Here is a 23,052-nt window from a genome sequence, read left to right as displayed (position 1 = left end):
TTATATCAGGCAATGTACACACATGGCTCCTTTAATCCATACAACAACCTCATGAAATAGGAATTATCACTCCCTTTTCATTGACAAGGAAATAGAAGCCCCAGGAGGCAAGATGTGACTTTCCCAAGGTCATACGCACTAAAGGAAGTGGAGTAGAAATACAAATCCAAATTTGTTCAAAAAGAGCACATAATTTTGTTCCCCAGAGTTTGCCAACTTCATCAACATTTCTCCTTCCAAGCAACATCACTTGCCTCTGAGTGTAAGGTTTTTTACCCAGTTACAGTTCATCCTTCTGGTCAACCCAGACTTCTTCATTTTTACCCAGGAAGTCTCTTTTGGCATCATCTTCCTTCCGCTGCCTGTCATTTCCTGGTTCCTCAGCAGAATCCTCTTCACTTCTCCCTTCTTCAGTTCCCCAGATGTCATCTTCTCATTCCTCCTCCTTTTCTTTTTTCTTCTTGGCTTCTCCTGCCTGTTTTCTTCTTCCATTTCTTCATATAGTTCCCTCCATTGCTTCTCCTTGTCCTGTTTAGAATGTAGAATTTCAAAATAATTTACAGATGATATAAACAATGTTAATCCACTTTAGAAATGTCTGGTGTCTTCCCACACTCTTAGAGATTTCTGGGATGGTGTTTGTTTACATACAAATTTTCAGTGTGTGTGCGGTGGAGAGAACTCTGTGTGTGTGTAATTTGTTCATAAATAAAATTGGTTCAGATTCAACAACCGTTTACTAAATGCCTATAGCATTGCTAAGCATAGTGCCAGACAATCTACGCACGTTTTCTCTATTCCTCACAACGATCTATGGGGTAAATGTTACTAGTCCCACTTCCTAGATAAGGGATCTGAGGTTCGGACTGATTATATGACTTGCCCAAGCTGTATAGCTAGTGAGTGGTAGAACTAGAATTAGAAACTCAGGTTTTCTGGATCTGAGTCTGTTTCTGTTTCTGCTATATCCAGGAACACAACCTTTACAGAGCTCTTTGAATTTGTTTTTAACCTGTGATCAGTACAAAATTGCATTAGTTCAGAAATGGGACTCCTATGTTCGTTAATGTGTTCATCTAGGTCCCAGAATTTGACCCCTAGAGCCAACTTCCTAGATTTTTCTACCCAAAGGTCATTAAAAAAGGGATACAGTCTAAATTCCTGTAGGGCTTTAATCTTCACCTAGAGTATCTGGTCCAACTGGTCTTTTATCCAGTTTCGAGGGACAAAACTAGAATGAGAACCTATATGCCCAGTAGGCTGGGGCCTTCTAGAATCCTGCTGGGAGCAAATGCTTGACATCTGGTTGTGTTTCCCACATTTATTAGAGGGAAAAACTTTTTCTTTTAATCAGGCCTTCATTTTCTTATGTCTGGAAAGCACTGGCTACAACTAAGATCTCTATTTCTCTACTTCCCTCTCTTCACTGCTGTACTCACTCATCGGCTTCCACCCTCCCTTCTTTACCAAAACTGCTCATGCCAAAGGTAACCAGAGACCACCAACTCCACCAACTCCTCAGCTCCACCTGGACTTACAACAATCCATTGAGCCTATCTATTTTTCGTTAGACCTCAACCAGCTCATATCCTCCTTTTCCACCTTTCTTTATTATTGTGTGATCACTCTCTTGCAAACATCCTCAATTCCCTTGCCTTCCCTTAGTTAAGCAAACCCTCAACTCTGATTATATCCAATTCTCCATGCCTGCACCTAGGCAGAGAAAATAGCTAGAGAAAACAATAAAACCAAACCCGTTGTTCTCATTTTAAACTCATTATGACTAAACTCAGGTGAGACCTTAGTGCTAGTCAGTGAGCCCACTGTATTTCTATGGTTGATTCACTCTCCTTCTCCTTGGATAACTATTTCTCATCTTCTTCTTCTTCTCAAACCTCCAACACCTCTTTCTCAATTTCGGGTTAAGTTGTTGGCCTCACTTCCTATTTCACAATCAGAAGAAATTTTCCACATACTCTGTGGCAGCCAGGGAGTTTTGCCACTTGGATTTCCCTTGAAGAAGAACCTGTCAGTCAGTGGTGATGAGTGCAGTGAGCTGCTGGCTTGAAGCTGTAGAACTGCAGCATTTGAACCCAGGACAGGCTGTTCCAAAGCAGCCCCCAGCCAGCAGCTGAGCATGGAGGGGTGCTAGGGTATGGCCATTACTAACAGAGTACTCCTCTATAGGCAGTCTTTCCACGGAGCCCTGTTGGGTGGGTGAGACTTTCTCAGAGCTGTGCCGCACTCACAGCAATTCTTACCCAATCCTTCTTTCACAGGTGTCAGACTTTTCTACCTATTTCTGTACCCTCTGCCCTTAATCTCTCCCAAACATTATTCCCAATATATATCCTACATTTCTAGCTCCATCCTGGTATCTGCTTCCCAGAGAATTCAACTGACGAATACCCCTCACTACCATATCTACCCACACCCACCTGTTTTTATTCTCATATTGTTGTTCTTTATGTCTGCAATTATGGGTGAAATATCCATACTCCCATGGAAAGCTAACTCACCTTCTTGGGCACTAAATCTTATCCATTCTCATATTCTCAAGATGTTGCTCCAGAAATTCTCCTTTGTATATGCTGTATTGATTTCTCTCTTTATTGGACCATACCCATTAGCATGCATGTAGGCAGGAGGATCTCTCTCTATATATGTATTTAAAAAAATCTTGACCAACATTTTCTACTACCTACCACCCCATTCTCTCTACCTTTTTTTCCAGTAAAATTCTCAAAGACTAGTCTATATTTGCAGTTTCTAATTGTTCTTCTTCCTTTCTTGAACCCATTTTCCCTCCCTGTATCTCTCCACTGAAACTGTTCTTGTCAGAGTCACATGAATTCCAGGTACTCAAAACAGTGGTCTATTCTCCGTCTTCATCTTTCTTGACCATTTGACATTAGTGATCATTCCTTCTCCTTTTAAAATACTAGACTTGATCTATAGGATACTACTCTTGTTTTTTTTTTTTTTTCTACCTTGCTTGCTACTCTGTCTTCTTTGCTTCTTCCACTTTATCTTCTTGATCTCTAAATATTGGGGTACCCCAAAACTTTTCCTTGAATCTCCTTTACTCTCTCCTTAGGGGATTTCACCCAGCTTTATAGGGGTTTTCAGTATTACCTGTAAGCTGGTGACTTCTGAATTTATATCACTTAACCAGGTTCACGCTCAATTGCCTTTTTGATATTTGGATTTCTAATAATCATTTCTGACTTAACCCTTAACGATTATGTCTTTTACTTCTGTCCTCACCCCCACCCCAAGTGTGCTCCTTCTTTGTTCTCTATCTCAGTAATTCCATCCTCTAGTCACTTGGGTAAAAAAAAACCTTGGAGCCGCCCTTGTTTACTCTTACTCATATTCCATATCTAATCCATCACTCCTAATCCATCACTCCTTCAAAATGGATCTGAGCTTTTCTTTTTACCTCTACCACTATCACCTGTTTCTGCCTTTGTTCCACTCTAGTCTTTATTTATTCTTATCATCTTTTACAACATAGCAGCCAGAGTGATATTTTAAACTGTGAGCCAGTTCATATCACTCCTTTGCTAAGCATGTTTCCAGTGGCTCCCCATTTTACTCAGGGATATGGACCTCACTACTCTCATTCTCTCTCACTCAGGTCTAATCACTGTAGGCTTCTTGCTCTTGAGTAAGCAAGTTATGCTTCTACTTCAGGGACTTCGCATTTGCTATTCTTTCTACCTGGGTTTTCTTCCCCAGATACCTGCGTGGCTTGCTCCTTCCTCCAAGTCTCTTAGATGTTGTTTACTCAATGAAGCCTCTCTTGACCACCCCTATAGTAAAAGAGCAAAAACCTCATGATCACAGCCTTCACTATTGCTTTATTATTCTCCACTGCTTACCTCACCATCTCACAAGTACGAATTGACTTATTCATATGTTTTTTGTTGGTGTTCCCTGAGTGTAAGCCCATGAGGACAGAAACTTCTGTTTTATTTTACTGATGAGTCTTCAGGACCTATAACAGTGCTTTGAACAAGCATTCAATAAATATTTGTTGAGTGAATGTATGGTTTAATAATAATGGGTACCATATATTGAGCACTTACTTTATGCCAGGAATTTATGAGAGTTGCTATCATCATTCCCAAATTATAGATGAGAAAACTGAAGATCAGAAAGGTTAAATAACTTGCCCAAGGTCATACAGCTAGTAAGTGAGGGAGCCTGGATTTGAACATCAGCAACCTAGCTCTAAAATTCATGCTCTTGCTCATATTGTAACTGGAATTCACTATAGATCATATAACTGTGGAGCAGTCATTCTTTTAAAGATATATATTTAGCAATATCATTTTTAATCTTTGGTAATGTTTCACGTCAGACTGTGGCTTTTCTGATGTAGTATATAGATAAACACTGAATTCACTTGATCTGTAAATTTGGCTGGGTTAGCATTAGTTTCCTTTTATTTTTCAATAAAGAATTTTTTTCTTTAAAAAAAATAAAATAAAATTCATGCTTTTAACCAATATGTAATATTGCCTCAACAAAACAATATTAGATGATAACTCCAAAGTAAAAACAAAACAAAACCAAACTAAAAAGTATAAAAAGGCTTAATAGATTTTTATTTTTCCATGATGACTACTTCAATGCTTCTTCGGGAATATTAAGTACAAAAGTTCTCTCAAAAAGGTTTTTTTGGGTGCTTGTGCTTTGCTGGTATTCTAAGCATGAGCTTAATATGCCTACTGGGTAATCAGACCTGCCACTGGCCACAAACCTGCTTGAATGGACCTTCCTGCAGAACCAGGGAGTCATGAAGCCATTGTCCCAATTATTACTCCACCCATAAAACAGTTCTAGGAGAGCAGGAAAGCTGGTGAACAACACTAACACCTTCCTTCTTTCTCCAAGCCATGCATCAAAACTGGGCTCAGTAGCCACCTTTTAGATCACCACACGTGAGCAGGGAGCATGACACAGGAGTGTGAGTTCTAATCCAATAAGTTTAAGGCTGTGCGTGACCTTGGGCAGTTTATATATACTCTCTGAATCTCAGTTCCTAGATCTGAAAAATGGGAATAATATCTGCTTTGTTGGGTGATTTTGAGGGCTAAGTGGGATAGCTTTTGGAAAGTGCTCAAGTACAAAGTACTTGATATCTAATGAATGTGAGTTCTTTCCTTCTCCTCCTCTCAGGAACAAGTGACCAGCAAATGAAATAATGACTTTTAGGCTGCTTTTGCAAATGCAAGACCACTGTACAACTGAGGAGTCAGACATCTGGAATTCAGGGTGGGGGCGTACCTTACTTTTCTTATTTCAGGTCTTCTTTCCAACCTCTTCAGCAAACTCTTCATCATTTGTAAGAAGGAAATTGTCAAAGATGCTCCCTGATTTTATCTGTTGAAATGCAAACAGTGGGATTAGAATGAGGTTGAAGGGCTTAAAAATTCACCTGGGGGCCTTGCTAAATGCAAACCCGAAGGCCGTGGGCCCAGAGATTTTAATCAATAATTGAGTCAGAGTGAGGGAATACAAAGGTGATTAATAATACAGAGAGGGTCCAGAATGTTGTACCACCTTAGCTGATCCACTCTAGAAGGAAGTTAGTTTACTATTTACCAAGATTTGTGTTCCTCAAACCTCTGACCACTATTATGAAAAAAATTTCATTACTCTGCTAGGCTCCAAATTGCTGCCCAGTGGTTCTTGCCCCAGCTCAGATTGAGGGCACCTACCTTTGATGCCACTTAGAGAGGCCCTTTTTAAGATTCTCTCCTTAGCATAATCAGAAAAACTAAGAGTACATAAGAAAAGGTTTGACAAGAAGTGTGAGCAGAATTTAGATTCTCTACCATATTTCTTTATTTTCTTAAAATAACATATTTAGTATTTACAATTAAAGGAAAAGATGAAATAAGTCAATGGCATATATAAGTCCAGTGTTTGTTGATTTATGATAAAGGAACAGAATACAGTGAACACAAGTCATGCAGTCAGACAGACCAGCTCAACCACATACTAGCCGAATGACTTTGGGCAAATTACTCAACTCCCCTGAGCCTCTTCCCTCATAAGTAAAATATTAAAAATAACTCCCTTGCAGTGTTGTCATAAGAATTAGAAATAATATATGTAAAGCACAGTGTCTGGCAGATAATAGTCACTCAATAAATGGCAATAATCATCATAACTTTTCAATATCTGGATCTGTTTCGGAAGGAGCAGAAGGAGGGTCATTCTGAATTTCTTTACTTTAGCAGTATGTTAGTTAATTGCGTGGGAGCAGTTGTGTGACCAAAACGAAGTTTGCGACATGAGTTATGTGTCCTCCTCCAAGGTTTGAAAAAAGTTTTGTTTTGTTTTATTTTAATGAGAAGACTTTTTTTGGCTTATATCATCCCGCCAACCCTGTCTCCAACAGAACAAATGACAAAATAGCTGCTTTGAATAGAGATTGTTATTTTGCTCTGAGTCATTTTTTAGTTGGTTTTAATAATTCCTTGTACAATTTTAGGAGATTTTTTTACCTTGGGATTTTCTTTTCTCTTTTGAGTTATCCACAGTCTTGGTTAGAGAACAGCTCATTTATTGGCTCTTCCATTTGACTCCCACAAAAAATGTTCCTAATCTTCCCTATTCTCTTCAGTGTCCCTTTATTCCCATCCCCCTCACACTAAACTCATGGTTCTGCATTCCAGGACACGAGGGCCAGTTTTGCTTCCTAAAACTTACCAGTGGAGTGATCTTGGTCTACACACATCCTCTCTGTGCCTCCATGTTTTCATTTGATAAATGGAAGAAAATAGACCTTACCTGCTTCCTTCATACAGTTCTCAGAAGAAAAGAATGCATGAGAAAGGACCTGGTTAGACTGTAAAGTCTGAAAAGTTAGCTCACTGAAAGTTACCTGTTTCCTGTGCCATATCCCACTTGAATCATAAAACGGAAAGAGTGTAGGTTTGGGCACTTTGTTGCCTATAGCATCTTGACAAGTCAAGTCACCTCTCTGAGCCCTCTGCTTGCTCATCAGTAAAAGGGAGATGGTAAGTCCTCCAGCCTCCACAGACCATATGACTTAAGGGATATCAACATGCTTTGCACTGTGGCTAAGCTATACTCATTGCCTTTTGTATCATTATTCCTTCAAAGATCATAAGGGGTCCCAAAAGTAAGAGAAAGAGTTTTCTTTTCTTTTCTTTTCTTTCTTTTTTTTTTTAAAATTTTATTTATTTATTAGATGGAGAGTGAGATCACAAGCAGGGAGGGAGGCATAGAGGGAGAAGCAGACTCCCCACTGAGCAGGGGGCCCAATGCAGGGGCTCAATCCCAGGACCCTGGGATCATTCCCTGAGACGAAGGCAGACAACCAACTGAGCCACCCAGGTGCCCAAGAGAAAGAATTTTCTCTTTGTGGCCATCTCCTCCCAGTCTCTGTCCTGATGAAACTATGCAAGAACTTCTGTTTAAACAACAACAACAAAAGCAAGGGGATTGTGTATGGAGGCAGCAGAATAGAGGGTGAAAGTGTCAGGGACCAGGCAGGAAAGTTGACCAGCTTTTTAGGCTAGGTCCCACCAGGACGACAGCAAAGCTCACAGAGCATCTGAAGGCTAGAAACCCCAGTTGGGACAGGACAGGTGAGGGAATTCCCACCTATCTCCATGCTGAGAGTCACTAGGCTTTTCCAATAAGGTACAGGGACCCAGTGTTAAACTGGATGTATCCAGTTGGTTAAGTGTGTCAGGTGAAGTAAGACATGGGAGTATCAGACCCAATTAGAACCTAAAAGGAAGGGATGCCTGCAAGGATAATGTAAGCATGATGCAGAACTATGTCAGAACAAAAACAACAATCTAAAGAGATAATGCTGGAGTTTTAGAAATGTAGTCTCTCAGGCTTTATCCCAGACCTGCTGGATCAGAATCTGCATTTTAATAGGATTCTCCAGTGATTCATATGCACATTACAGTGTGAGAAGCATTCCTAGAGCGTGGTTTAAATTCTCAAAGGTTTGCCTGCTTGGAGAAGTTGATACAACTCAAAAACAATTAGTGTCAAATCATTTAAAAATTTTGTACAAAATTTTTAACAAAAGTGTAGTTTTAAATGTATACCTTAATGTTATCAGTGAAAAAAACCACAATGCATTTTAAGGAAACTATCAGATTAGGCATATTAACACGACCACATATTTACATAAGATATAGAAAGTTCTTATTATTTATTAAAAAGAGACAACTGGAAAAAAAAAGGTAACAATGGAAACTTGTGCATTGAACTTCCACATTCTTCAGATAGGAAAGGAAGGAAAGAAGGACAAGTGTTCCTCCCTCCCTCGCCTCCTCCCCTCCCCTCTCCTCCTTCTCTTCTGAACCCCTGCCGTGCATGTGATAATTTATATACATCATCTCCTTGACCTCCTATGCTGGTCTCACTAAGCCAGGAAACCAAGAAAGTAGAAAATAAATAAACCAAGAAAGCTTCATACAGGGGGTGTCTATCCAAGAGCCCTTTGGCAGCCCTGTACTATAGACTGATTTCCCTGGCTGGTCAGAGACAGGTTTCCCTGGCTATGGAACCTTCCAGGATATACTCAAAGACAAGTAGCTAATTTTCTATAGGCTCTATTATTGTACAGTAGGCGTAGTCAATAAAGGCTGATAGACCTTTGTTTGATTCCTGTCTCTACCATGCACTAGCTGTGTGCTCTTGGGTGCATCACTTGACATTTCTGAGTCTCAATTCTGTCAAATGTAAAATGGGATAATAAGAGACAATAGTACTTATTTTCTAGAGTTATGAGGATTAAGGGAGGTGATACAGGTAAAGCATTGATTCCAGACCTGTGTTTAACAAAAGTGAATTTCCTTCCTCTCCAAGGGAATTCCAAGACTATGTAGATTGCAGGTTTTTGTTTTTGTTTTTGTTTTTTGTATAGATTGTAGTCTTTCAGAAGCCTCCTGGGCTAAAGCCTTCATTCTAGGGCTGGCATTCAATTGAGGTACTCTCTTTTCTCCTAATTTGGGAAAGAAAACTCCCCATCTTCAGTAAAGGTCTCAGGGAAGAGAGAGAGAGAGAACAACTCCATGAAGGCCTGAGTATCTGAGCCTACCTCTTTCCCTTCCAACCAGAGCCAGGAAAGAGGACTGGAAGAGAAAGAAAGGCTAGGTCAAGAATTGCCATCATGAGGCCCCTGGGTGGCTCAGTAAGTTGAGCATCTGATTCTTGATTTTGGCTTAGGTCATCATCTCAGGATCATGAGATGGAACCTTGCTTCAGGTTCCACACTCAGCAGGGAGTCTGTTTGAGATTCTTGCTCTTCTTCTCCCTCTGCCCTTCCTCCTACTCTCTCTTGCTCTCTTTAAAAACAATAACTCAAAAAAATTTTTTTTAAGAAGAATTGCCATCGTGGCTGGGCCAATCACATCTGACATCTGTCTGGGGATTTATTTTTATTTATTTATTTAAAAATTTGTTTATTTTACCACATCTCTGATGATTCTCTTTGCCCAAAATCACCCCCAAGTATCATGCAGGACCAACAGGGCAGTGTAAAGTACTGGAAGCCTGAATCTGGCCTCAGAAGACCTACACTCAAATCTCAGCTTTTCTGTTCACCAAATGTGTCTTCAGGCAAATTATTTATCATTTCTGAACCTCAGTTTTCACATTTAGAAATAGAAGATTTCATAGTGAGAATTAAGTAGTATTTGCAAAGTCTCTAATGTGGTACTTGGTACATGGTAGGGACTCACTACATTTTAGCTATTGCAGTTATCAGGACAAGTTATTACTCCCATTTTAAAGATGAGCAGTTTGAAGCTTAGAAAGATCAAGACTCATTCAAGTCTTGTGATTTCTAGCCTGCAGCTCCACTTTATGAAAACTTTAGAGGGACTATTGATCAGTGGCTCTGAGCCCAGAGAACTTTACCTGCCAAAGGTCCAGGCCAAGAACACTGATGTTCTAATAGTAACAAATGGTGGGGTCAGGCTTACATTTAGGGTTGTCTATTTCTGGATGAATCCACTCCCCCTGGTAATTGGGATTGTCCATGATCTGAGGTTTCCATTGTCCCTAAACAAAGAACCAAAGAGTGAACACAGCATTAGTATTTTCTCATTCTTCTCATATAATCAGAAAGACCAATCAATTTATAAGGACAGTTGCATACCAGAGCAGGATTCCTGTAGCCTCTTTCTCTTTTTATTTTTGAGCTAATGCATGAGACTCTTTCAAGTTCTCCTTTCTACCTAGAGGGAGCTGAACAAGGTGACAGATACCCATTCTGAGCCTGGTCCCATCTCTATGCCAAAGTTAGTTCACGAACTTAAGAAAATGTAGCTTCACAGGGAACACCGTTTAAGAACTTTGGCACTTGGGGCCATTCTCTTCCTGATATGTAATACAGGAAACTGTGGCCAAATAAAATCATGCTTGTGTTAGTTTTATTTCTGGACCATTTGATAGCTGATTCCTTAGTTTCTTCTCATTTTTGATACAAGGTCAGGAGCTAACCCTTAAGGAGAAGTTCCCCATCCCCACCCTCAATACTTTTGACTCATTCATGTCCCACTTTTCCCTTTTAGGATCAGTGCTAAGATTTCCGGTTCCTGACCCCAGACCCATTTCCTGTTTTGACCATGTTCCTTTGGCTGCTTTCCACCACTCTGTACAAACCCCTTGTCTAGGGCTGCCTGGACCTCCCCCTCCCAGCGTTGACCTTTACCAGACCACCCTCTCCCAGGTAGGCACAGCCCTGAAAGCAGGGCCCAGATGAGGCTACAGTCTTATAGGCAGTGGGTGGTGGGACGTGGTGAGAAGACAATAGGATCTCAGAGTTTCTTTTCTATAAATTAAACTTCACATCTCTTCTGTCTTATTTCTCATACCCATTGCAAGAAGAGGCCCTCCTCACCTTATACTTCAGGTTTGGTATCAGAGGTCCTTCCCACTCCCCATCTATTGCCTCATTACAGTTGTCTGGCTTCTTGAAGTTTCTGTCTGGGATGTATTCAAAGTCCTCCCAGTCCTAAAACAAAATGTTCCTCCTTGAGGACAGGTGAGTGGGCTGGAATGAAACTGCAGTCCATATAGTCAGGCTAGACCTGGCTCCTTAACCCTGCTACCCTCCTGTCCTTACCCCCATGAAAGCCCTGCTCAAGATTCTGTAAACAAACCCAATATAGGAGAGAAAAAGCCTTTACGCAACTCTAGTCCTCCTCAAGTTCACTGTCACTTTGACCTTGAACACTTCAAGCTCAAATAAGATGAGAATTTCCCTTGTGTCAGACCCTCTCCCTCCCTCAATCATGTGCCTTTACTGTCATAACAAGTCTTCTAGCCTGTATCCCTCTTCCTGAAGACCTCTCTTGGTGATCTGCTTTGTACCCAGGTTGCTCCCAGACCTGTTACAGTCCTCCCTTTACTCCAGGCCCCTTCTATTTACCAAGACAAATCTCCAGGTCACAAACAGCCTATCCTGATTTTCATATGTCTTCTGATGTGGAGTCTCCAATGTTTTACTCTATCTACCTAGCAGTTCTCCTAGGTGCTGACCATTTTCCCAGACTGACTGAAGGCTTTGATGCCAAGCCTATAGACTCAAAGTCATTCAGTAGCATTGCAACTGGGAGAGTTCTCTAGTTCCTGAACTGTCTCGGCTGCCTTTTGATTCCTGACATGTAACAGTCAGCATCCCATCATGGGGACTATAGTCTTGTTAGATCCCTGACTATCTAACTACTTTCCATGTTCTCCAGTTCTACTCAGTGGGGAACATAGAGACCTCTCTCCCAGGGCTTGAGCCAATCCTGACTACATCAGGTGCATGGTCCTCTACAAGAGTGAGAGTTGCTCCGAGCCTGCCTGCTGGGCCTGGAAGACACCTAGACCCTATTTTTCTTGTTTGTGCTGAAGGCACAGACACAGTCTAATCATCTCTCTTAATTCCCTAACTACACTTCCCTCCCATGGAACTGGAGCCCTTTGCTAAATCACCCTACATGTGGCTGGGCCTCTGCCCACCTCTCTGTAGGCTTCTTCTTAGGGACTTCTTAGGGATTCCAGCTGCTGGGTCCTATGTTGCTCCTTGCTTAACCCCAAACATCTCCTCTGCATGAGGATGAATCTGCTCTGACCTGTGGAGTAGCAACAAAATAAGTGAGGCCCTCCGTGGCCTGGCTCCAACAGACCTTTCCAACCTCATCTCCCACCAGTCTCCACCTCAAACTTGATGCTCCCCAAATACTAAACTGCTGCTTTCAGTTCTTTACACAACCATGTTGCTTTCCACCTAATTGTTGTGCCTTTGCTCCTGCTGTTCTCTGGGTCTGGAATATCTTCCCTCCAACCCTTGCCCTCCAAACCCTTCAGTGTTTGAAATTCAGTACATTATTAACATATAAATCCCACATGTTAAGGCCTTACTATATACTAGTCACTGTATTATGTATGTTAGCTCATTTAATCTTCACAACAACCTTCACCCATGGGTATTATAGCATTTCCTGTTTGTGAAATTGACTTTCACAGCAATTATGTTCCTTGCCTAAAATCTAACTGCAAGTAGGTTAGAGTCTCACAGGTAGTAAAGGGTGGAGCTCAAATTCAAACCCGTATCTAACTCCAGAGTCTATGTTTCTAGGTTAACCCAGTCACTCAAGCATTGCCTCCTCCTTCCTAGACCACCACCTGCATCCTAACACAGGCTAGGTTAGGAGTCTCTTTTTTTTTTTTCAAAGATTTTATTTATTTATTCATGAGAGACAGAGAGAGAGAGAGAGCGGCAAAGGGAGAAGCAGAGTCCCTGTGGAGCAAGGAGCTCAATGTAGGATTCAATCCCAGGACCTTGTGATCATGACCAGAGCCGAAGGCAGACGCTTAACCAACTGAGCCACCCAGGCACTCGTTAGGAGCCTCTTTTGGGCTCCACAGGATTTGGGCTTCCCTGACTCTCAGCACTAATTACATAGCATGATCTTCATCTGTGTATTTATCTGCATCCCACACTAGGTTCTGAATCCCAGGAGGATTCTCAATCCCTGGATTGTCCTATCCATAGCTATATCCAGTAGAGCCTCCCAGTGAATGATAATAAATCAGTGAATATACTCCATACACTCCCCATATCAATAACTCTGGAGTCAGAGATCCAGGTTCAAATCCTGGTGCTAATAGTATATGTATTTGCCAAGTCACTTCATTTTCTAAGTGTCAGTTTTCTTATTCATAACAGAGATCAGAGCACACTGTTCACAGAGGCTGCCAGAAGGATCAATAATATCTCAACAAATGTGAGTTACTTCCCTCTTTCCTCCACACCTCTTTGGATACCAATATTTAGCTGGACACCTCCTTGAGGGATTAATGCCCCAGTTTTTGCTTCTATTCCCAGCCTTCTTTTCCCATCCCCATAGCTGACATCTCCACCTGTTTCCCAAACACTGTCTAATCTCAGGTTTCCTATCTTTAGGATCCTCTGTTTGCAGACATTCATCCCATTTCCTTGGTTTCCAGGCGTAGAGGTCTTTTATCTTCCTGGGAGGCAGGAAGTTCCAGTCGTCCTCCAGACCCCCAGCTGCCACTTGCTAGTTGTTGATTTTGACCTCATAAGTAGCATTGGGGCAAATGATCAGAGTGTAAATGTCTTTGATCTAGAAAGGGGATGGGGAATATTTCAACTCCTATTGGACATCTTTGGACCTCAAGCATTACAGGCACCACTGAAAACAGTTCCTGAATGCCACCCCCCCCCCTTATACACAAACATACTTCACCATATCCCTCATCCCATTTCTGTGGTTAACCCAATAGAGACTCTAGATCTCATTCTCCTAAGTACACACTCCTTTGGTCTCTCCTAGCCCCCACCCTTCTTCTATCACAGCTCTGGTCATTCTCTGATCTTGTCTGTTTTTCTGTCTATCCCCCTAGATTGTAAGCTTCTCAATGGGAGAGGTCATGTCTGACTCATTTGTTGTGTCTGCAGCTTCCAACACAAGGCCTACCCCAGAGGAGGACCTCAGGGAGCCTCTGCATGTATAGTCCTGCTAACAAAGGCCTTGAGCCTGAACACGAGTTCTCCAATGATGCAAGTCCTATGGGCTTTTCTAGACCCAGTTCCTGCCCCTCTCTGGCACTCTAGTTGTGTCAAATATCTTGCAAATTTCTCAGCTCTTCTTGACTTTTCTCATGTGATTACCTCTTCCAGGAATTAAATCTTCCCTAAAATTGTCACTCTTTCACAAAACCAATTCATGCTCATCTTTTAAAACTCAGCACAGGGGAGTCCTCTAAGAAGCATTCCCTAAGCCTCCAGGTTATGTAGGGGGCTTCTTCTGTGCTTCCCCAGACCCTCAACATACTCCTTTTTTGATTCATACCTTCACTGGACTGTGAGTTCTGTGAGGTCAGAGGGCATGTCTGGCTCACTCTATCCCCAGCCCAAGGCCCAGCACAGAGTTGGCATTTGTTGAGTGCCGATTGAGTTGTCAATAAAATCCAGCTACTATCTTCCAACCAACCTAGATCTCTCTAACCTGATGTTACTAAGATATAAACACCACCCATATTTAAGCCCAGCACTCCCTACCTCCCCCATCTCTTCAATATCTAGCAGTGGGCCATGCCAAACATTCTTTCAAGAGGGGACCTTATCTGACTTTTAGAAATTGCTCCTATGTGAACTTCTATAATTTATAGCACATGTCTATATCTATTTTCTGAAAGTATTTAATTTATAGGGTTTTTGTAAGGATTAAGTGAGATAACATATATAAAATGCTTATCCTTCTCCCCCAGGCTGAGGACAAGCCCACATACTCACCCTACATTTGATGGCCTTTTTGTTCTCATGGTATTTCCCTTGGTAGCAAAGGATGACATGTATTTTGTTGTTGCCAAAGCCACAGATGTCAGGGCCTAGAATTTAAACCCTAATGCATGATTTTATATCATTTTTAAGCAGTTTGCCTGGTCCGAGGCTAAGACAGACACAACCTATGTATTCATCAGGGTCCCAGCAAGAGATAAATAGCATACTCAAATTTAGGATTACTTGAGGGGAATTTAATAAAGGAACTATTTACAAAGAAGGGGGCAGGACATTGAGAAGACATAAGGAATAGTGCGGTGCTGTGAGCGAGCAACAGTAGGGCTATTCCTACCCCTATCCTTGCAAGGAGCAAGAGTAGTTACCACCAGAGCCTGGGAAAAAAAAAAAAGTCCCGTGGGGAGGATGGCCAGGAGGGAAGCTGTGACTTTCAGTTGAGAGACACAGCTCTTTTCCCTCCCTCTGATCTCCTGCCAAGGCTTCCATTGACCAAACCCAACCAGAAAGCCCCTCCTGTGCCAGGTACCTTATACCATATTATTTAGTTCTCACGACAAGCAGCTGTTACTATCTCCACTTTTAGCTGGGAAAGTTGTGGCTCAGAAAAGTTAAGTAACTAGCCCAAGGTCAAAGAGCTAATAAGTAGCATTGCTGGGATTTAGCCCAAACTTAGGGAGAAACAGAGCCGGGGGTTCTTTCTGCTTTGTGAAAACTTAAGAGGCAATTGTTGATCAATGGCTCTGAGCCTGGAGAGCTCATTGTGACAAAGGTCCGAGAATAGGTTATAACCTAGTTTTTCAACCTCATTCCCCATGTTATTGCTCTCTGACTATTCTAAACACACACACACACACATACACACACACACACACACACACACACACACACAAGACGTGCTCTAGCCACACTGGTCTCATCATTTTTCTACTTGCATTTCAATTTCATGCCTCTGAGGTTTCACACAGCTTCCTCTGTCCTCATTATATACCCTTCACCTCCTCTGCCTATTAAAATCTAACTCATTCTCAAAGAACAATTCATACCCCCTCCAAAAAGCCCCCAGTTGGACTGAGTCATGCCATCTCTGGTCTCATAGCTCCTCACCAATATCTTTTTTTAAAGTATGTCTTGCATTCCGCCTTTTAAAAAACAATTCACATGCCTGTGTCCCCACCAAATAGAAGACAAAAATGTAGAATAGAAAAAAGCACAGGCTTTAAGCCAGATGGACTGGGTTCAAATTCTGGCTTCCCACTTACCTTGGGCAAATTTCTTGCCTCTGTTTCCTTATCTGTAAAATGGAGCTGATAACAACTGAAACTGGTTTGGTTGTTTGAGCATTGAACAAATAATATTCATATGAAAAAAATCACATTTGAAAAATTATTTTCAATTTCCCTACTACAACCACCTCATACATACACACATATAAACTCCTTGTGAGGAGGGTGGATTCCGAAGAAAATAGAGATAGGCAACGATATAGCACTCTGGGGGCATTTAGGCATTTAGGCCCCTAAAGTGCTATATCGTTCTATGCCTGGAGGAGATTGAAAGATGAGAGAGAAAGAGTTGGGGGGAGGGGAGGCAGACAGAAAAAGGGAAAGAGGTTGAAGAGGATTTTAGCAAGGGCTTAAAGCAAGTGATCTGAAACTCCCTGGGAAAAGAAAGAAATGTTTAAGGAGAATTTTAAGGAAATTTTGCTGTATGACATGTGGTGCGACACTTTCTCTGACTTTGTATAAAAACGTTGGGTAAAATTCACATTCTTCATCAGTGCTTTGGGAGTTGGGTTAGTTTTTGTTGTTTGCTAGTTTTTTAATCTCAGCCACCATTCAAGGTTGGAGTGAAGCAAGAGCTAGACTGCCCCAAGGAGGCCTAGTGACATATTGAGGTTATAGTTGCAATACTCTGGACTCATTATCAATGCTGGATAAAGGTGATTTCCCTGACCTCTGTGCCTGCTCTCATCGAGGGCAGGAACCTCCTTCAGAGCACAAAGCCTATTGTAGTAAGTCCAGTTGGGAGTGTCTACACACTTATGGTTTCTTTCTCCCCTTTTGAGAACCAGGGAATATCTTTCTGTACTGTGGCCTTGTGAACACCATGTGGCTGTCTACCTCTCTGGTTTACTTAACTAACACTTAGGTTTAAAGTTGCTTTTTTCAGGTTGTTGAAGAGTCTTACTGCATAGGAAGGTGGCTGGAAATTTCCTGTTTCAGGTCAGTCGGAGTCTCTTCAACAGTTTTACAGTGGCTCTCATTAAGACCTTACGGGGCTTACAGTGACCGCTGTCAGAGAGCTCATAAGCATGATGTAATACTCGGATTCTAAATGCACGTCCTCCTGGGTCAGGGTGTCAGGAAAGAGTTTCACACCCCTGCTACCACAATCGATGCCTTGCTCATGTTTTACTGAAAACTGAACCACCAAGGTCTCATTCTCATTGCTGAATGGCTTAAACCTGGTTGAAAGGGCATAAAACTTGGCATCTTCATTGGTCTGGAGACCTGGGATCAGAGAACACAGAATCTTCAGACTTAAATACTCAACGAGCAGCCAGAGAGACTCAGTACTCAGTCTCACCAATCTTTGGTACTTTCTTATATACCTACTATGTGCCAGGTGCGATGCTGGACACATTACCTTATTCAAGCCTCAGAGGAACTCAGCAAAATGGATATTATCTCTACAAATTAGGAATCTGAGTCACAGGGAGGTGGAGTGACATGCCTAGGCTCACATGGCTAATAAGAAACTAAACCGGGATTTTAATCCATGTCTGTCTGATTCCTTCTCCTTACACCATTCTGCCTTTGATTTTCAGGAGATAGTTAAATACTGTTCTGCAGCTTTACAAAACAAGACCCTGTTTATCCTGAGACTCACAGAACATTTCTAGTCTAAGTACATTATCTTATAGATGAGGAAACTAAGCCCCAGAGAAGAAAATTACCCAAGATCGCATAGTCACAAATGACAGACAGAGAAGCCAAGTCTCCTGACTTCCAAGTCAGTGGTCCTTCCATTACTCCACGCTGCTGCCTAGCTTACTTGTTATGACTCTGCCTGTCACTTCAATTCTCTGAGCCTCAGTTGCCTCATCAGAAAATGCGGACAATTATTCCTACCTCATAGGGATCCCATGAAAGTCAAATGGTAAGAGCTGTAACAAGCACTTTGTAAACTGCCAACATAAAATACAAGGGGCTATCATTATTCATGCTTAGAGAGGATCCTTCTCCCATGATTCCATAGCTCTCTCTACTTCCCTGGGTCACGCTAGGTTGCAAGAAGCTTTATTTCAGTCTCTTCGAATAGTTTTTAAGCTTCTGAAGAGCAGGGGTATCTTTATACTCCTAGCATCTAGGCCAAGACCTAGCATAGAAGAAATTTCAATATATAGGTGTTAAATTGCACAGAAGAAGCACAGCTCCTGATTCAGCCATCTCTGAAGCATTTATTGCACAGCAGTGCTAAGTGCTAAGCACTTTCATGTCTGATACTGCATTAGGAACTGTCTGTAGTTTAAAGAGTATGCTTACTTCCCCGAAGACATCGTGTGAGGCTAGAGCAGCCAGAGAAGACTTTGGGGAATGGGAGTGGACCCAAGGGAAAGAGCCCTGAACCCATAAGCAGAAGACCAAGCTTTGAATCTTGGCTCTACCAGATCCTGTTATGTAGTCCAACCCAATCCCCCCGCCCACCGCCTTACTGAGCCTCATTTGTACCCAAGAGCCCTTCTAGATAACCAAGGGAAACCTAATGAACCTGAGCAGGATGAGACATGAGGAGCCACACACAAGAAATCGAATTGAGAGAAAATGGGTGGCTGTGCAGACTGCCCCCAGAGCCACCGAGAAGCAGGCGTCCCACGAGTCACTCAGTCTTCAATTCTCTCTCCTTTGGAAACAATATTCCAGAGTGGATTTAAATGAGATTTTAAATGCTCAAGCCAGTTTGTAATTCTCTCCTTTAATAAACATGAAAATGAGATTCATAACAGGAGCCAGGACAGAGAAGATGGGAAGTTACTCCAGGGGACAATCGATGGATTCTATTTATAGAATAAAAGCTTTCTCAGGCAAAAACACCCTTGCCTGTAGACCTTGTCCTCAGAGCTCCCCCTCTCCTCATGATATTATTTGGCTCTTACAGCAGCCCTGTCTGATGAGCACGGCAGTCGATGACTATCATCTCCATCTAATAGCAAGGCCCAGAGAAGTGAAAAGACTTGCCCAAATTATGCAGCTAGTGAGTCATGGGAGTTAGCCTCAGGTCTGTCTGCTCCACTCTCCTTTGTATCAAGCTGCTCTAGGGGAAAGCAACATTTGGAGGTTATACAGTGCTTTTCCATGTTTCAAGTACAGTGTTATATAAAAAATCCCAAGGTGGAGAAAAAGCAGGGTAGTCCAGCAATAATGAACATAGTCCTGGAGTCAGACCTAGAATCCAGTCTTAGCCCTGCCTCTCATCAGCTGTGTCTAGCTTTGGGCAAATTACCCATCCTTTCTGGGGCCCCTCTGCAAAATTGGGAATCATCTCACAAAGTTATTAGGAAGATTAATGGGGATAATGTGTCTAAGAGCTTAGTTTTGAATACCTATTATTTAAAGATTTTATTTATTTACTTGACAAAAAGAGAGAGAGAGCACAAGCAGGGGGAGCAGCAGGCAGAGGGAGAAGCAGGCTCCCTGCTGAGCAGGACTCTGGGATCATGACCTGAGCCGATGGCAGACACTTAACCAACTGCCAGCTTAACCAACCACCCAGGTGTCCCTGAACACCTGTTATTTAGTAAATGGTCATTATTATTTTCGCGGACAGTTCATTCTTCTCCATCGACTACTTTTTTAAAATTCTAATGAAGAGAAATGAAATGATAATATGTGTAAAAACAATCGTATAAAAGTCAGAACTTTTTTCTAGTCAATTAGTATATTCCTGAATTCCAGCATTTACCTTTATCCTTTCCTTTGTCTCCATAAAATTTTCCTGCAGTAAGCTGAAATTACCATAATCCAGCCTAAGTCACTTTTTCCATCCATCAATAGGGTAAAGAAGAAAAGCAAAATATAGAAATGATTTGTGTTTTCTTAAAGACTATGAGCTGCAGCTAAGGCTGACCAAGACTGCAGGAACAGTAAGGGAATATCATGGGATAACTCTAATATTTCTGAAATCCCCTTCACTCTCTGATGCCTAGACTCTACCATTTGTGCCCTACCACGTGAAGTGGCTGGACTACCAAATATTTGAGCCACTTACACATTAATGCTCCATCCTACCCTCCTCTATGGGAGTGAAGTCCTAAAAACCACCATGGCAATGTATGGTTGAAAGGCTTGAGGCATTCTCTTAAAAATAGACAGAAAAAATTTGGTTAGGGGAACAAAGCCCTTATACATATTTATGTCTAGTAAGATAAAATAATAAAATCACCTCACCAAGTAAAGAGATTAGTAATACCATTTTATACTTCTTGAATTAGTAATGATGATATTAAATAATCAATTTCCATTTGCCCTTTTTTATTGCTTAAACTTTTTAGACTCTCCCTTGCAGTTTCGAGGAGATGCTGATAAATTTGTTTGGCTTCGGCATAGAAGGCATACAGACAAAGAGGCATTCTTTTTGGGATCTGGCACTCCATCCAAACTTTCAGTGCCTTTCTGATTTTATGCCTCAGAGTTGCTGACTCCCACTTCCTGGTCCCACGGGTCTCCCAGAGTCACAGGGCAATTTGGCAGCTCGAAATGGAAGAGGCCTTGGGTGTAGACTTCATTTTATCTCCTCTGCACAGCTGAATGAATATTTCTCAAATTCCACTACCCAGTATCTAGGGTTATGGCCTTATCTCTGCCCATGAAAACCCCACTTCAACCCACATCCAGTAAGACCACGCTAAACTGGTTCTGTCAGCTCCTGTTACTCAAGCCTGACAACTCAACTACCTCTCCCCATGAGGCCCAGGGGATGGGTTTGCTTTCCACAGTCTTCCCCTGTCTCTCCCAAGATCTCAGTGTTAGACAGGCCAAGACATCTTAGGGGCCACCACCTCACCCACCACTCCTGATGGCGGGGCCCCAGGAGCTTCTTTCCATCTGATGTTGCTGTGGTTAGACTGGAATGATTACCACTTCCCTGACCACAGTTTGTCCAGTGGAGAATAAGGATTAATACCATACTCGAAAGATTTGTTATGTGTTTGACCTTCGTGTGGGTCCCTAAAAATTTCGCCTCATTTACTCTGATGGATAATGCTATGAAAAGGTACTATTAGTTTCATTTTGTATCTAGTAAGTGGTGGACCTGAGATGTGAACCCTGATTTCAGACCTGGCCTTTCTTCTGGAATAAGAGGGAGATACAGGGAAAAGTGCTATGAAGAACAAAAAATTGTGTAATCATACTAACAGCTACTGTTCAGGAGCCATATGTCAAGCATTGTGCTGAGTGCTTCCCATGCATTATCTCATGCACTCTCATAATAGCTCTGTGACGAATGCGCGATTTTCCCTCATTCAAAAGATGAGAAAAGTAAAGCTTAGAAACTTGTCCAAGAGCCCAGTTTGTAAGTAAGTGGGGAAGCCAGATTCAGACCCAGGCCTATACAACACTGAAATCTTTACTTTTAACCTTTATACTATATGGCTTCCCATGAAGTGATGTGTGTGAAAAGCCCTTTATAATCTAAAGAGTGCACAGCAAACGTAAGAGACATAGTCCTTTACAGTTTGTAATTAATAAAATTATTTGTGTATAATTTGAGTAATATCTGTCTTCCCCAGACAACACCAGACTGGTGAGTTTCGTAACTATTTTATGTATCATTGCGTCCCAGTATCTCACACAGAGTTAACTGCCAAAACATCTGTTGAATGAATGGATGGATGGATGACCTTGTCTTTTGCCTATGCCATAAGATTCTCAGCTTTACGAATGGGTCGATTCATTTATTAATCCATTTGACAAATGTTAATTGAATTTAACAAGTATGTAGAAACAGTCGTACAACTTTAATCTTGAACTTTATGGTAAGAGAGGTTAGAACAGAACTCAGAACTTCTTCTGGGTAATTCTTTTTCTGGGTGAACAGTATTGATACAAATCAGACCTGACACAATTTAAGATGTCCCAAAATAAGGAGCCTTTCTTGTTGGGAGAATAGTGTCACATGGTTAATAAAGTCCTACTTTAATGTTTTAGACTTTTCTTCTTAACATCATAGAAGGTTCAAGCCAGAGTGACTCTTTTTTTTTTAGATTTTATTTATTTATTTATTTATTTATTTATTTATTTATTAGACTATTACAGGCAGGGAAAGTGAAGGAATACTGTACACATACTAGTTGCTCAATGTTTGTTGCATGACAGATTGATATGAGGTATCTTATTACATAAGATAATAAGATTATTGTAATAATTAATAATTATTAAAAGCAATTAGTTTTGCTGTCACTGAATGGGAACCTCTAGTAGGTCCTCCGTTCATTTTATAGGTTGTCATTTCTAATCCACTGTACCCTAGGAAGCACATAGCCAAGTCTGTTAAGAAAGCGGACACTGAATAGGAGCCTAAATGCTTGAAGTAGAAGACGATATAAATCATTCACTCAAATATTTTCAGAGCTCCTATACTCTTCCAGTGTGAGTGCTGGACATAAAAGTACTGGTAAGACATAATTCCTTGAGCCCTCAAGACCTCAAGGAGCTCACAGTCTAATGAGAAAGACAGGCAACTAGTGTCTGTTTTTCTTATTTCATATTTCTTGATTTTTCAAAGCAAAATAATTTATTGTAGAAAAGGTACAAAGCCCAGAGGCAGCAGATAAGCAGTAAAAGCACCTACAATCTACCTCACAGAGATGACCATTGTCAAGATTCTGATATACTTCTTTCCAGCATTTTTGTTGTTGTTTTGGCCCCTGCTCTCACCTCCACATCCCTGTGGCCTCTGCAGAGACCCTTTCCATCAGTTTGCACTTGAGACCTGGAAAGGCCAGCTGGATCCGGCCTCTTTGGTTTGGGCATCTGTCCAGGGTGATTCTTCCTCAGGCCAAGCATGTCCGAGTACCCACACTTGGCAGACGGTCCCAATCGCGTATCAGTTGGAGGCCTGAGCAGCAGGCTGCTCCTCAGCGCTCTGAGCTGTCCTCCGTGGGCCTGAGCCAGCTGGGCACAGAGGCCCTTTGTCTCAGAACATCTCTTTGGCCAAGTTTTCAT

General features: G+C 41.7%; 1 pseudogene; it reads right to left on the bottom strand.

Annotated features, from left to right (window-relative positions):
• Nucleotides 1-280: 280 nt before the first annotated feature.
• Nucleotides 281-23,052, bottom strand: LOC103670882 (annotated as a pseudogene).

This window comes from Ursus maritimus, unplaced genomic scaffold (genome assembly GCF_017311325.1).
Source record: "Ursus maritimus isolate PB19 unplaced genomic scaffold, ASM1731132v1 scaffold_12, whole genome shotgun sequence".
Classification (NCBI taxonomy): Eukaryota; Metazoa; Chordata; class Mammalia; order Carnivora; family Ursidae; genus Ursus; species Ursus maritimus.
This window is presented reverse-complemented; position numbering and strand designations above follow the sequence as displayed.